Raw genomic sequence first — 14,683 nt, forward strand, 5'->3', positions numbered from 1 at the left:
CCTGGAATGTGGAACTGGTAATTCTGAGTCTCAAAAAATCTAGCAGAGAACACAGAAGACAATTAGCCTTGCTACCAGAGACAATATAAAAAACAGGAATCCTTGATCCTACTTATTTTCTAAGTTGCTATAAAGGGATCAATTCTTCAATTATTCTTTTTAAATCTTACATGTGGCTAGTTATTCATATCTCTCCAGTATTTAGAAAACATCAGAATGTATGTAGATTACATTATTGGTTTAAGGATATTCCTTGTGGTACATTTTTGGCTATTAGCATTAAAGAGATGGTAGTACTAGGAACTGACCTTAGCCTGTGATTTTCAACACAACAGGTAATTGAAGGTAACTGACCATGCAATGAATAAAACTGCATCTTTGGCAAGGTGCAAACAAGCAAGACTGATTAGATTCTTTACTCTTCAGGTGCGGGGGCATTTTGTGGAAAAGCCATCTGAAGAAATTCCCTGATATCCTAATTAATTTGAAAAGACTTTTAGAAGTGGGAGAAGGCAATATTTTAAATTTCAAGGGTGTAGAAATTTTTTAAAGGTTTGTAGGCAATATTCAATATTTTGTGGGTGGGTGAGGATGACTTCCCAATGATTTCATAAATATACATCACATATGTATAGCTATATAAACACATAAGATTGTTAAGCTTATAAATTAAAAGCTTCAAAATTGTATCTTATTTCATAAAAGATATATGCATATGAACCTAATATTTGTGGGTTGATATCAGCATGATTGTTTTCAACCTACAAAAATGCAATTACCTATGGTTAGTCTAATACATATATAATATAAATTGCTATGTCACAAAATAACAAGCATATATTTATAAATACTTTGAGGTCTTCGATTAAGTAGCTAAAGGCTTCCATTTTGGAGAATCTACTACTCCTTTTACTCACGGTCTGTTAACTGTGGTATAAGGAAACATTTGAATATTTTTTACTTGCTGCATTATAATTTTAATTAAATTTTTGTAAAAAAAAACCTGTTTTTACTCTCACTTCTTTACATGTATATATTTTGTAGATAATGTATAAAATCTTAACTATCATTTTGGTGGAACTTTAATAATTGTGATCAAATCAATCAGCTTTGATTGATACTATGGGCTCAACTCTGAATTTCTTGTACTAAGTATGCTTTATATGTTTCATTTCATACTCATAAACATCTTATGAGATGGATTTATTAACATGTCATTTTATATATGAGAAAACTGAGGTTTTGAGATGCTAAGTTCACCAAAACCTGTAAGTAGTGGAAGTCTTTAACTGTAAAGCCAAAATCTTAACTACTTCTTACTGACTTCTAAAGTAATCTCAGACTCAGATAGAACTCTAATACATCATTTGTCACAGGGTGCCTTCCCAGCATACTTACCTTAACTTCAAAGGTTCCACCTAGGGTCTTAGGTGGGTCATGAATAAGCACATGCTTTAATTATGAATGGGTACAAGCTCGTCTCACGGAAGCAGGAAATATGGAAAGAATGACAGGATGCAGAAATGATGAGAAAGAAGAGGAAGATAAGTTGAGGTAAAGATAGAAGAGAGGTATAGGTAGCAGAATTTTCTGTGAGATGGGAGCTCTCAGCAGAAATGTGAAGCAGTGATGGCCATCAACTTCAAAAGCAGAGGATTAGGAAGTAAGAGGTCCCTGAGCAGCCACACTGAATTTAATAATGACCATACCCTAAAAGGGAGAAGGCAATGGCACCCCACTCCAGTACTCTTGCCTGGAAAATCCCATGAATGGAGGAGCCTGGTGGGCTGCCGTCTATGGGGTCGCACAGAGTCGGACACGACTGACGCGACTTAGCAGCAGCAGCAGCAGCATACCCTAAAAGTCATTCGGATCAGGATTCTTCCCCATTAGTTGTATATATTATAAAGCCTAATTACTTGATCCTCCAGCCTATGGACCATTTGTTAGAAGCTACAAGTTTAGAGGAAGGCTGGTTGGGAAGGTTGAGAATGGGCAGGTGTGTATATTTGTGCTCATCTTCTAGAATTAGGCCAAGAAACAATGAGAAAATTGATAATTCAAAGCTCTTTTTGTTCTTATGAGGAAACAATATCAATTTTTTAAAGTAGGCAAAAATAAGAAATGATAATAGTTTAGGCAGTATATAAGGGATAAATTATATACATTTAAAAACATGTCCTGGTTTACAATAGCCAGGACATGGAAGCAACCTAGATGTCCATCAGCAGACGAATGGATAAGGAAGCTGTGGTACATATACACAATGGAATATTACTCAGCCATTAAAAAAATACATTTGAATCGGTTCTACTGAGATGGATGAAACTGGAGCCCATTATACAGAGTGAAGTAAGCCAGAAAGAAAAACAACAATACAGTATACTAATGCATATATATGGAATTTGAAAGATGGTAACGATAACCCTATATGCGAGACAGAATAAGAGACACAGATGCATGGAACAATTTTATGGACTCTGAGGGAGAAGGTGAGGGTGGGACGTTCTGGGAGAATAGCATTGAAACATGTATATTATCATATGTGAAACAGAACACCATTCCATGTTCGATGCATGTGACAAGGGCTCAGGGCCGGGGCAATGGGATGATCCAGAAGGATGGGATGGGGAGGGAGGTGGGTGGGGGGTCCAGGAAGGGGAACACATATAAACCCATGGCTGATTCATGTCAATGTGTGGCAAAAACTATTACAATATTGTAAAGTAATTAGCCCCCAACTAAAATAAATAAATTTATTTTAAAAAATAAATAAATAAATAAATAAAGGGGAAAAAAAAAAAGAAAATAGCTCTGTAAAAAAAAAAAAAAACAGGCATCATAGTAACATGGTACAAATTAATTCATGCTGATGATAATTAATTAAATTATTAGAAAAAGTTTTAATTTTATTTAATATTCTTACAGGAAAAACAGAGAAGAGGATGAAAATATTGCACAAAATTTGCCATCATAATATTTAAATTTTCTTAAAATTTTACTACTTAAAGAGACACATTATTTAAGAATATATTGCTGCTGCTGCTGTTAAGTCACTTCAGTCGTGTCCAACTCTGTGAGACCCTATAGATGGCAGCCCGTCAGGCTCCCCTGTCCCTGGGATTCTCCAGGCAAGAATACTGGAGTGGGTTGCCAGGTCCTTCTCCAATGCATGCATGCATGCTAAGTCGCTTCAGTCGCATCCGACTCTGTGAGACCCCATGGACAGCAGCCCACCAGGCTCCTCTGTCCACAGGATTCTCTAGGCAAGAATACTGGATGGGTTGCCATTTCCTTCTCCATTTAAAAATATATTGCTCATTACATGTAATTGTAGATAAGTATATACAGTTTAATAATACTGAGAGATGCATAATGTACAGAAAATATTAAATCCATGTGGACATGCATAGTACCCTATGTCACAGGTGGATTGCTAATTTTATCGTGCTTTTTTCAGTATGGAATAATGAAATGTGAAGTAATTCTATATAATATTATTTTAATTTGATTAGTGTATTTAAATAAATTTTTGAACACTCTGCTAATGTGAAGTGACTCAATGTATATCCAATGCATATTACACTTAGAGCAACTAAGAATAAAAAATTACTAAAAGTTGAAAATGGATTTACACACAATCTTTGTTTAATCAAATGAGCATTCACTTTTTATAAAATTCATTACTGTGTTTTCCCTTTAGGCACCCTGATGGGCAGTTATGAGTGCTACATGATCCTTGTTATTTGTTCAGAAGGTCATTTCATTAACAAATATATCTCAGGTGTTTCATGTGCGTTAATTTCCCATGTAATGTTTTCAGTCTGGCTGGAATATACTGATTTTGAACAAAACATTCCTCACGCATCTGGGAAGACTTAAAGGGCATCTTTTGTGCTTTGAGTGGACAAATAATCAATTTCAGCAAAAGCCATTAGAAATGGAATGAAAGTCCTTGGGCAATGCTGTAACCATGGAGAGTAGTTGCCACATGCTTATGAAAATTGACAACAACAACAACAACAACAAAAAACCCCAAAGCCTGTCACTTTGATGTTTTAAACAAAGGCTGATACCATAGTTGTGTCACTTTGACTCTTGTGGTGAGATACACTTGATTACTCCTTTACCAGCCATGATATACATGGGATTATACTCTCACTTTGGTTTTCTCAGTCACTATGAGTGACACAACACCAAGAGAAGATATGAAATGATTGACAGGAGTCATAAAATGCATGACTTTGGTGTGTGGTGTTTTCATGTTACGCAACCTTGCAGCAGCACTGGAACTAGAACTCAGTTGTACTTATTTCTCTTCCTTCTAGACCAACATGCCTTGCCCTCTCGATGGCATTTGTCATAGCTGCTCCAAGACACTGGTGAGGAGTCCACCTCAGTCTAAGTCCTGGTTCTAGGGACATGGGCTGGATTTATTATGGTTTAGACTTGGTTTATTTGTCCACTTGTGAGTGTGCGTGTGGGGCCAAAGCAACTGGCGAGAACTTTCTTTAGGATAAAATCTCCATTTAAAATTAAATCCACAGTTCAGATTCATTGTTTTAAAGGAACTCACATTGGTTATGAAAACAGAAGATTCACACCTAAAAATAATTATGAGTACTTTCAAAGATATGATAAAATTAGAATAGGTTTAACTTAAATGGCATTAAATTTACTAATTTATCATAAATGCATGAAAAATGTTATGATTTATTTACCTATTCTTGGTAGGTCACATAGTGTGATTGGTAGTGTGATTCCTTGCCAGAGACAGTCCCACTTAGAATGTGAATACCCGAGCCAGAAGTGGGTTAAGATTGCAATGTACTTAGAAGCAGTCATATTGTTGGTATTCTTTGAAAGAAAATGAAAGTGAAAGTTGCTCAGTTGTGTCCAACTCTTTGCGACCCCATGGACTATGGGGAATTCTCCAGGCCAGAATACTGGAGTGGGTAGCCTTTACCTTCTCCAGGGGATCTTCCCAACCCAGGGATCGAACCCAGGTCTCCCACATTGCAGGTGGATTCTTTACCAGCTGAGCCACAAGGGAAGCCCAAAGGGTATTCTTTAGTTGAAAATAAATGATGAGCTCCCATAGGAAGCTGAAAATGTTTCATGCAAAGATGGGCACAATAAACGACAGAAATGGTATGGACCTAACAGAGGTAGAAGATATTAAGAAGAGATGGCAAGAATACCCAAGAAGATGGCAAGAACTATACAAAAGAGATCTCAATAACCCAGATAACCACCATGGTATGATCACTCACCTAGAGTCAGACAGCTTCGAATGCCAAGTCAAATGGGTCTTAGAAAGCATCACTATGAACAAAGCTAGCAGAGGTGATGGGATTCCAGCTGAGCTATTTCAAATACTAACAGATGATGCTGTGAAAGTGCTGCACTCAATATGCCAGCAAATTTGGAAAACTCAGCAGTGGCCACAGGACTGGAAAAAGGTCAGTTTTCACTCCAAGCCCAAAGAAAGGCAATGCTAAAGAATGTTAAAACTATCAAACAATTACACTCATTTCACAAGCTACCAAAGTAATGCTCAAAATTCTCCAAGCTAGGCTTTAACAGTATGTGAACCGAGAACCTCCAGATGTTCAAGCTGGACTTAGAGAAGGCAGAGGAACCAGAAGCCAAATTGCAAACATATGTTAGATCTTAGAAAAAGCAAGAGAATTTCCAGGAAAACATCTGCTTCATTGACTAAGCTAAAGGCCTTGATAGTTTGGATCATAATAAACTGTGAAAAGTTATTAAAGAGATCGGAATACCAGACTACCTTACCTGCCTCTTGAGAAATCTGTATGCAGGTCGAGAAGCAACAGTTAGAACTGGACATGGAACAAATGACTGGTTCCAAATTGGGAAAAGAGTATGTCAAGGCTGTATATTGCCACCCTCCTATTTAACTTATATGCAGAGTACATCATGTGAAACACTGGGCTGGTTGAAGAACAAGTCAGAATCAAGATTGCGGGAGAAATATCAATAATCTCAGACATGCAGATGACATCACCCTACGGCAGAAAGTGAAGAGGAACTAAAGAGGATCTTGATGAAAGTGAAAGAGTAGAGTGAAAAAGCTGCCTTAAAACTCAGCATTCAGAAAACTAAGATCGTGGCATCTGTTCCTATCACTTCGTGGGAAATAGATGGTGAAACAATGAAACAGTGAGAGACTTTATATTTGGGGGCTCCAAAATCACTGCAGATGGTGATTGCAGCCATGAAATTAAAAGACACTTGCTCCTTGGAAGAAGAGCTATGACAAACCTAGACGGTGTATTATAAAGCAGAGACATTACTTTGCCACCAAAGTTCATCTGGTCAAATCTTTGTTTTTTCCAGTAGCCATGTATGTATGTGAGAGTTGGACCATAAAGAAGGCTAAGCGCCAAAGAATTGATACTTTCTAACTGTGGTGTTGGAGAAGACTCTTGAGAGCCCCTTGGACTGCAAGGATATCAAACCAGGCAATCCTAAAGGAAATCAGTCCTGAATATTCATTGGAAGGACTGATGCTGAATCTGAAGCTCCAGCCACCTGATACAAAAAGCAGACTCATTAGAAGAAACCCTGATCCTGGGAGATTGGAGACAAGAAGTGAAGGGGATGACAGAGGACGAGACAGTTGGATGGCATTATCGACTCAATGGACATGGGTTTGAGCAGGCTCTGAGAGATGGTGAAGGACAGGGAAGCCAGGCTTGCCGCAGTCCATGGGTCACAAAGAGTCGGACACAACTGAGTGACCGAATAACAACAACAACATTAAAGCTTCTTTGCATTTGACAATTAGAAAAATCTTCTGCTAAAAAAATCAATATTTTGTTTATAGATAGTTAAACATAACTCTTTAGTTACAACATTTTTCAGGGTTTATTTTGTCTCCCTTCTTAAAACATAAGTGGCTTCCCAGGTGGCGCTAGTGGTAAAGAACCTGCCTGCCAATTCAGGAGACGTAAGAACCGCCGAGGGTTTGATCCCTGGGTTGGGAAGATACCCAGGAGTAGGAACGGGAACCCACTCCAGTATTCTTGCCTGGACCATCCCTTGGACAGAGGAGACTGACAGACTATAGCCCAAGGTTTGAAAAGAGTCAGACACGACTGAAGCGACTTAGCACCTATGCCAAGCATAAGAGATTTTTTGATAAAGGTTTCACTCTATGGTTGCTGTGATGCATGCATACTGAATGATGTTAACAGAATATTTTTCCTTGCTTTCTGAGTTATTATAGGTGCTATTTGGCTTAGTATAAAGTGCCACAGCTTATTTGTAACTGGTATCCAATGACCCATTTTGTCCCTGGACTTAAGGAAAAAAACCTGAATTTGACTTGAGTATGGATGAATCCAGGAAATGATTTAATTAAAATTCTATTAAAAATATTTTGTGCTTCTTTGTTTTAGCCAACCAGGCCATTAAAGCACAAGAGAAGAAGGAATGGAGTTTGTTCATAGCAATGTTAGAACATCAAGGCACTTTTTTCATGGCCTTTCACTGTGGTAACTTCCAGGCCCAGCTGGAGTTGAGGGATACCCCTCTGCATTTTAGAGAGTTTGTTTTCTGAAACTGAAACTCTAATTCCAAAAGAGAATTAACCACAAAACTTCAAATTTCCCCCAAAAGATGTGATTTAGTAATAGTTCATGGGAGAGGTCAAGGACTGTATTATTTCTTATTCTGTTATCATTATTTTGGCTATCTTCTATTCACACAATTTTTTTTTAACAGAAATTATGACTTTTCAAAAGGCCGATAACATGCTCCACCAAAAAGGAGAAACATACCATTTCCAAAAATAAATAGTCACTTTCCCCTTAAGCCATTAGGTTTTGTGAAAGGAAGTGCTAGAAGCGTGGTTCATTTTAAGGAAATTGTAAATGTTTGACATGTAATTTTCTGTCAAGATAAAGCATTTCCCTCATTAAATGGAAACAAGTGCTCACTGTAGTGTTCAGCAGATGACTTCCTGTATTTTTCTTTCTCTTTCCACCTAATGTTAAATTGTGCATTACAAGTAGTCAATGAGAAACCAAATATTTTACTAAGTCAATAAAAATGATATTTTCTATTTTTATCAATGTTTATATGAGTGACATTCAAAAAGTTTTAATTTCCTCCCATCGCTTGTGATGTTTTTAAGAGGCGTTCTTAACTCAAGGGACTTGCAGGAGTTCAAGCTGTCTCATCCCTTGACTGAATGATTTACTTCACAAACTCAATAGACACTGCACGGGAGGTAAATTCCTTTCAGATGGTAGAATTATTCTGAGAACTGAGCCAAATGTCCCCTCAGCACTGCAAAGGAAGCAAATGCCTCATTTCCCCTTTTCAGAAGGCCAGAAGACTGAAAATAATGATCAAACGTTCCGTACCACTGCAATCAGCCCCTGCGAAAGACACATTAAACCAAATAATTGAGATCGCTTAAAACTTTGTAGTATCAGTCATTATCTCTTTCAGATGATATGAAAGAAACTTAAAATGAACTTCAAGAGAAGCTTCTTATGATTAGAAATTTTGATACTTCATATTAGGAGCTAAGCATATAAATATGCTCCTGTCTTTCGGTATTTAAGTTTCTTTTTATTTCTCTCTACCCTGAGTGCTCCTCTACCTAAAACTGCTATCTACCCTTTCACAGTCAACATTTGGATGGGGGTAGACAACATTTTGGGGCTTCCCTCATGGCTCAGTGGTAAAGAATCTGCCTGCAATGCAGGAGCTGCAGGAGATGTGGGTTCTATCCCTGGGTCGGGAAGATCCCCTGGAGGAGGAAATGGCAACCCACTCCAGTATTCTTGCCTGGAGAATCCCATGGACAGAGGAACCTGGCGAGCTACAGTCCACAGGGTCACTAAGAGTGGGACCTGACTGAAGCGACTGAGCATGAGCACGGGGCGCCATTTTCTGCTTTTACTTCATCTTACTCATTTTAGTCTTCAGTCTATGCAGTTGAGCTCTACAGTTCATTCAAACTCTCCCTATGGAAGGTGACATCCCAGTTTCAAAGTTCACTTCAGTCTGTTATTTTGTTTGAACTTTCTGCTTTTTTGCCACTAATATAGACCGTACATAACAGTCTTTTCTTTCTGCTTATAACCGCTATTTTGGTCTCCTTTTATCTGTCCCTTAAAGAACTCCCAATTTTCTGTATTTGATTCACATTCCTAATATTTTAAAAGGAGTTCATAATATATTATGTAATTTCTGTATTTTATGGATTTCTGTAATTCACTCTGTAAATCCTCTGAAATTGTACACAGATTTATGCCAAAGTATTTGCACTAAGTAAAGGTTGCTGCTGCTACTGCTAAGTCGCTTCAGTCGTGTCCGACTCTGTGCGACCCCATAGACGGCAGCCCACCAGGCTCCGCCATCCCTGGGATTCTCCAGGCAAGAATACTGGAGTGGGTTGCCATTTCCTTCTCCAGTGCATGAAAGGAAAAAGTGAAAGTGAAGTCGCTCAGTCGTGTCCGACTCTTAGCGACCCCATGGACTGTAGCCTACCAGGCTCCTCCATCCATGGGATTCTCCAGGCAAGAGTACTGGAGTGGGGTGCCATTGCCTTCTCCAGGTAGGCCTGTTTTTATCAGAATCTTGAATGGATTTATAACCCCCAAATGGTTTTGTCATTGCTTTATACACATGTTCAATGATTCCATTGAACAGCATGGCTTTACCAACTGTCTCCTCTGAGGACATACCAATCTATATGGTCATCAGGATTCTACTACTGAACTCCAGACTCATTCCCCTGCCTTTCATAGTCACCTCAGTCCATATGCTCAAACTAAATCTTGCCTTCTAAGCCTGTTTCTTTTCTCATGTTGCTGATTTTAAGAAATATCATCAAAATTAGTCAACCCAGAATTTCTAATATATTTTAGTTTACTTCTAAATAAGTGGTTATCTCTTGTTGATTCTAACTCTTTGTTCACAAAATTTCCCTCTAGTTGCCTTTCCATTTGCCCTGGTTTGATCCTGACCTCATTATTTCTCTCCCAGAAGATCCTTTCAAGAGCCTGATGAAAACCTTCAATATACCTTTTCTCTCAATCATAGTACAGTGGATAATGTACAGAATCAAGAACTAGACTGTGGGTTCAAATCTCAGGCTTCTCACTTGCTAGCGGTATAATATTTAAAATTATTTACCTTTATATGCTTTATTTCTTTGTCCATCAAATAAGGTTAATAAGAGCACTTAGTTTACAGAGTTGTTGTCAGAATTAAATGAGTTAATATATGCAAGGGGCTAAGAAGATCAGCTCGTACTCTCTAAGTATTTGTTAATATTTTAATAAATGGCAACACATCCACCTGGTCCTTCCGTTTCCAGACTTGTCAACTTAACAATGTGTTGCTCCTATACTGTGACTTGGGGTGATTTTTCTAACATGATAATGTCATTATTGTCATATGCTGACAATGACTTCTTATTACTTTCAAGGGAAAAAAAATAACACAGCTTCTTTGACTTCCTTCTGTTTATCTTTCTAACTTCATCTTTCATTGTTCTCCTGCCTTCAATTCTGAGAAATAGGTTGTGCATTTAGGTGTACACCCACCACCCATTTTGATGACTCCTGGCAAATATACATGTTGTTTATGCTCTCTGGAGTACCCTCTGTTTTCTTCATTTTGAAGACTTAGTCACTGTCTCCTCATTAGAACCATCCTGCCTATGTTTTAATCCTGGATTGACCTTTTCCAGCTATGCAGCCTTAGGCAAATTACCAATAGCTTGTGGAATTTATAAAATGGGGCTAACCACAGTAGTTCCCTCATACTGTTATTGTGAGGACTAACTAAGTTAATACACATAAAGCTTAATCAATGCCTAAATCATAATAAGATTCAACAAAAGCCTTAAGAAGACTCTGCAGATGCTGGATTCTGCCCTCATTCCTCTGTCTCTATCATGATTCTAATATCCTTCCTGTGTGTTTCACTAGTCCCCTGACACCCTGGCCTCATGTCTAGCAAATATTTACGAAATATAATTGTCTGTTTACCTATCTCTTTCCCCACGAAATTTTAGTTTTCTTGAAGCCACAGACAGTACACTTTTCTCTCTCCCTAGTGGTCTGAACAGTACCTGGCATATTACAGGAACTCAGCAAATACTTGTTAAATAAAAATAGATGGATATCTTTATCCTCAGAAGAGAATCTGAAGCAAAATAGTTGCTGTTTAACTATTTAATGAATGAACGACAAGTTTATAAATCATATCTTGGTATCACAGGACTATGTTCTAAACTGATTTGGACAGTAAGAAAATCAGTCAGTATAATTTTACAATGGAGCCTAAATACTATTTTCTGTATTTTTTCTTTCTTATTTTTTATGGTTTGTTAATAATTAAATTCTTGCTCACATAATATCATGTTTGTCTGGTGTGTGTTTAAGGTACGTGATGATGCTTCAATCACCTCTAAACAGAGATGACTGCTGGATGTTGAAAGTCACAGTACCTGATTATCCTCCCCTAAAGAATTCTAAACCTTGCTTCCATGCTGTTATCAATGTAAACTATTTAATTCCCAGAATAACTTGAATTGCCAAAAACCTGAAGCAAACAGCTAAGCTTTGACACTATGATAACATTGAGAGCAATATTTCTTCAGTAGTAATGTTTCTAAGAATATATGCAACCAAGTGTTTGCAGACAAAGATTAGACAAAAATAAGTGTGTTACCCAGAAGTCTTACAAAACAGACACAATTCAGTTTGCAATGACTATTTGCCTAAATACTACTATTGCCTGTTAAGACAAGAGGAAGGTTTGCTGAACTATTTTAGAAAATGACCTTAAGTGTTTTAGTATGAAAAATGAAGGTAAAAAAAAAAATACTACATAACACTTGATGCTATGAGTTTTATACAAACCTCTGTTAATTCTTACTCACCAGGAATTGAATATCATGATTCTATTTTAGTGATCAGGAAACTGAAGTTAAAAAGAAGGGACTTGGGTGACTGTCAACAGTCAGACACTCTAGAGCACTGTATTCAGACATTTTTTGTGAAAGAAATTTTACTTATAACTAGCACTTAATAAATTTGCATTTAGCTGAATTTTGTCACTTGGAGGAAAAGGAAGGAACTAATGTTTAATGAATCAACTATGTCACATACTTTTGTTTTAATATGAAGTATCTAATTTAATGCTCACTATCATTGTGAAGTAGATATAATTATCCTACATAAGAAATGATTAGCGTGCTCAGCCCTATCCGACTCTTTGTCTCCCCATGACTGTAGCCCACTAGACTCCTCTTGTTATGGGATTTTCCCGGCAAGAATACTGAAGTGGGCTGCCATTTCCTCCTCCAGGGGATATTCCCTACCTAGGGATCGAACCTGTGTCTCCTGCACTGTAGGTGAATTCTTTACCACTGTGCCACTGGGGAAGCCCCTATAAATGATTAAACAGCTTCATAAAGATTAAATTAGTTGCCAATGACAGAAAAAAAACTCAGTAAAAATTTTTTTCTTTTGCTTTCTGGTATTATATTCAGGCTATATCCATAAATGACTGACTTAGTCATGTTAGAGTGAGAAGACCCTTAGGTCAATTAAAATTTTTGGCTTTTTGAATTATGACACAGATTTTTTGAAACTCAGAAGACTACTCTTTGCATTTTTTTTTGAAATATACATTTTAGAAAAGTGGTGCATTTATTGTAATGTATTGATTTAGGCTTATTTACATATATTTATTTTTAAAGATAGAACATTTATGCATAATCTTTGATAAATAACAAATTTAATTGATAAATGAATTTTTGGTCTTAAGAAGGAAAAGATTTTACTCATGTGTTTTAAAATTAGAATGAAATAAGTTTGTTTCAGTAACTGATATTTAATCTAGTGGACTTCCCTGGTGGTTCAGATGGTAAAGTATCTGCCTGTAATGCAGGAGACATTGGTTCGATCCCTGGGTTAGGAAGATCCCCTGGAGGAGAGTTTGGCAACCCCCTCCAATGTCCAGAGAATCCCATGGAGAGAGGAGCCTGGCGGGCTACAGCCCAAGGGGTTGCAAAGAATCGGACGCAATTGAAGCAATTTAGCACACATGCATTTAATCTACTATTATGCAATTAGTCATTTAAAGTTTAAATTCACCGTAACTAAATGCTATGGTGCCAGTGAAAATGAAGTAAAATCTTTCTAGAAAACTTAGTGAGAGACACATTCCATTTTTGTGTCTCATGAATTCTTAAATCACCAAATACTTAGTAGAATACTTAACTGTGGGATTAGAGAAAAAGAAAAAAAAAGACTAACAAGAAGCAAATAAAATCTATGGTTATGAAAGTATGGACTTCCTAGATAGCTCAGTTGGTGAAGAATCCACCTGCAATGTGGGAGACCTGGGTTCGATCCCTGGGTTGGGAAGATCCTCTGGAGAAGGGAAAGGCTACCCACTCCAGTATTCTGGCCTAGAGAATTCCATGGACAGTCCATGGGGTTGCAAAGAGTCAGACATGACTGAGCAACTTTCACATACTATGAGAGCATAGAATCCATTGGATAATAGCTCAATATGCTTATATTGTGTGTGTGTGAAAGTTGGATTACAAAATACAAATAGGATTTGTTTTACAATTTTATCATTAAAAATAAAATAAATGTCTAGAGGTATGAAGTATTAGACAATTTCTGTCTCGCTTTGTAGTGTTAGTCACTCAGTTCTGTCTGACTCTGCAATCTCACGATCTGTAACCTGCCAGACTCCTCTGTCCATGGGATTTCCCAGGCAAGAATATTGGAGTGGGTTGCCACTTCCTTCTCCAATTATTTTTTGGATGTGCTCTATAATAGAATAGGCATAGTTACTTTCTCATATGCTGAGTGATGCTGTGGGTAGCATCTATCAGGAGTGCCATTGTTATTGTTCAATAAATTACATTTCTTAAACAGATGTTTGATTCCTGATGTTGCACCCAAAGACCAAAACTAGCCAGGAATTTTAATTTTGAAGTCACCCTCCTGCCTGAAAAAGTTTAAAGACATATTTATTGGACAAGTACTCAGAAAAGAAGTGAAATTATGATAAGTAGGCAGACATATGAGCTTTGTGAGAATCACCAGGGCTTGATATTTCTAACATCATAAAAAAAAGAACTACTCAACTCCATGTGGATTACGTCTCAGGATGATAAGAAAAATATGTTTTCAATTTTTCCCCTAATGTATTCAGTTCAATATGAGAATAGATATGTCTCATATTAATACTTAATTTCTAAATACTCATGAGCTCTATTAAAATTCTCTGGCAAAATTCTATCATGTTTTCCTTCCAGTGGACTCTAACTCAAGGTTTTGGCAGGCTCTGACTGATTAGCAGGTTTTTTCCTTCTCAATCACATTTCTGAGCACACACAAACGGAGCCCTGGGAACTCACTGTTTAAAAAATATTCTTCACAAAGTATATTAAGGACTTGTTTAGACTATCTAAAGGAGATAGAACTGAAGGTAATGGAGTGTAATAGAGAAATGCTAAATGTCTTTAAAACAAGATCACTTAAAATGGAGTTATCCTCTGTATTCATATCTATACATGAGACTATGGAACTGAGCTATTTTTAATATAGCTCAAGTCCACTGTTAAATTAAAGGAGCCTCCAACTATGTACATTGCATATGAACA

At 37.2% G+C, this 14,683-nt stretch overlaps 1 protein-coding gene across 7 annotated transcripts in view; it reads right to left on the reverse strand.

The window, feature by feature from the left end:
• Window positions 1-14,683, reverse strand: part of ANGPT1 (angiopoietin 1) — a 797,336-nt gene that overhangs the window by 435,670 nt on the left and 346,983 nt on the right. The window lies entirely within an intron of this gene.

This window comes from Giraffa tippelskirchi, chromosome 6, assembly GCF_054371585.1.
Source record: "Giraffa tippelskirchi isolate mGirTip1 chromosome 6, T2T-mGirTip1v1.2.pri, whole genome shotgun sequence".
Taxonomy (NCBI): Eukaryota; Metazoa; Chordata; class Mammalia; order Artiodactyla; family Giraffidae; genus Giraffa; species Giraffa tippelskirchi.